This window comes from Aquarana catesbeiana, linkage group LG12 (assembly GCF_042186555.1).
Source record: "Aquarana catesbeiana isolate 2022-GZ linkage group LG12, ASM4218655v1, whole genome shotgun sequence".
Lineage (NCBI taxonomy): Eukaryota > Metazoa > Chordata > Amphibia > Anura > Ranidae > Aquarana > Aquarana catesbeiana.
This window is the reverse complement of record NC_133335.1, coordinates 36196569-36199260: the sequence shown is the minus strand read 5'-3', so window position 1 is coordinate 36199260 and position 2692 is coordinate 36196569.

The window sequence follows — 2692 nt, the reverse complement described above, 5'->3', positions numbered from 1 at the left end:
TATAGAGCGTGTTACTGGAATTTTTCTGTTTTAGATTTACAAAAGCTATGCTTATTTCTACGTTTTCGGTGTAACCAGTGAGCTCAACTATGAAAAACTCCAGCAAAACTTGTCAAGGGCAACGGCTTTTCTTTGTGGGTACTTTCTCTCCCCCCCCCCCCCCCCCCCCCCAATCTTTACAGATCAGTAACATTACAGCCTAATTCCGCATTTACATTCACTTTAATTTGTTTGGTACAATTACCTTTTCTGATTGAGGCCACTATCAGTGCTGTATAAATGATTTGCAGCATCAGCTATGGTAGGTATCGTAAAGAATCGCCCCCTTTAAAATCACATTTTGTTGCTTTGCAGCCTGAAATTAAAACGCACAGTTTTTGATTTTATCCAGTAAAAGAGATATATAATCGCCAACATGTCAGAAAAAAAAAAAAAATTCAAAAACAGAATCACTGATTTGAAAAAGGGTCACCCCCTCCCCATATGTCAGTATTTAGTTAAACCACCTTTTGCTTTAATTACAGCCTTTAGTCTGTTGGGATATGTCTGTTGGTGTTGTTTGGATGTTGAGCTGTATTGGATTTCTGCCAGACATATCGTTTGGTGTTGAGGCCAAATAATTCAATTTTAGTCTCGTATGACCACCTGAAACGCACCTTGAAGATTCTGACGCCACATGGAAGAAGGTGTTCTGGTCAGATGAGACTAAAATTTAAGTATTTGGTCTCGTCACCAAACGATATGTTGCCATCCAAATAACACCATTCCTACAGTAAAGCATGGTGGTGGTAATATCCTGTTATGGGGGATGTTTCTCTGCAGCAGGGACTGGAGCACTTGTCAGGATAGAAAGAGAAATGGATGGAGCAAAATACCGTCAAAATCTACCCCCCTGCTACCCTCTGCCAGAAAGTTGTCAATGGGAAGAAGGTCTACCTTCCAACATGACAACACAGCAATAATAACCACACAGGGGGGGCGTGGCCTGACCTGGCATGAGGAGAGACGCTTGATTCCAGAGCTCCTGCCGCCACGGGAATAAACCGACTAATACCGAAGGTATTTGCACCAACAATTGAGCCACACTATGGGGACGGCCTCCCGTTCCTCCTCCGCCTCTCGTTCCCGCTCCCCCAGGGCTCCACCGGGGTCCCAGAGCCATAATATCCCGGAGATGTTCCGGAACACCAGGAGCAATATGGCGTCCTCACAGAACGGGCCTTCCCGCTCCCAGGCACAACCATCATCAATACTCATCCTGCCTCAGATTTCCTCTCCTCCTGCTCCCCCTCACGGAGGAGGGACATCCATTGACCCCGGGCTACAAACACCGATTTACCTACACGATCTTCGATCCATTGCGGACGAAATTAAGGAATCCCTGGCCGCAGCCATCTCAGAGCTGCGGCTCGATATGCGGGACCTGACCGACAGGGTGAACGTAGTGGAAAGAGTAACGGAACGCCATGACATAGCCATCCGCTCCACTGCTTCCTCCGTGGACTCCCACACGCTGCACTTGCGGGATATGCAAAGGCACATCGAGGACCTGGACAACCGCGGCAGACGCCACAATCTCAGGATCCGCGGTATGCCCGAAGCAATAGAAGGCGACCAAATCACCCTTGCTGTCACGGCCGTCTTCAACAACCTCCTTCAAAGGCCTCCCCAGACCCCCATTCCAATGGATAGGATCCACCGGGCACTGCGCCCTAAAGGCAGGGAAAATGATCCCCCACGCGATATTGTTTGCTGTCTGGTGGACTACAAAACAAAAGAGGAAATTCTGAAGCAAGCAAGGGGTCAGCAGCAAATCCTCCACGGCAGCGCCCCTATTCAAATCTATCAGGATTTGTCAGGCATCACACTACAACACAGGCGAGACCTCAAGCCATTACTGGACGTCCTGAGGGAGAGGAACATTCCGTACAAATGGAAATTCCCATTCTGCCTGTCCGCCTCCTCCCAGGGCCGCTCTGCCGTCTTAAAGGTGCCCGAGGATCTGCCACACTTCTGTGACCAACTTGGCATCCCCATGACACAGGTGCCAAACTGGTACGCTCCTTTCCGTCATCGGAGCATCCATAACGCTACGGAGCGGGAATCCCCCATGGAGACTCAGAATTCCAGCTTCCGCAGGAGACGCTCTCCTTCTGCCCACAATTACAGGGCAGACTACCACCGCAACAGGGCCCCAGCCTCACCTGAACCCCCTCAGTCCAGGAGAGCCCGCCGGGGCCGCTGAAAAGGCCACATGAAGTACCCCCTTTCTCTCTCGGCTGGCCCTGTTGGCCCTCTCTGATTGACACGCCATAAGAGACCCCTCAACTTTGGGTTGTTAAACTTGTTGTTCTCTTTTGACTCAGTTACCCAGTATTTTTATTTCTGTTTTTCACTCTGTCTTGCACCAAGTTAATTTGCCCTGGTGCCCTACAGCACAGCTTTAAGTGGTCATTTGGGCCAAAAGAGTGCCCATCTGCCACAAGTTCTCTCAGTTAACAACAGGCCATGTGACTGCACCCTCCTACACCCCGCTCATGAACTACCGAGTCACCTCGAAGTGAATCTTTAAACGGCAGCTCTCCCCATTGGACCAAACTCATAGCACTGCCCTCGATGTATGCCCAACAACAACTAACCAGCCCTCTACTACATTTACCAGGATTCCAGAGGACTCAAAACCACACCCCTT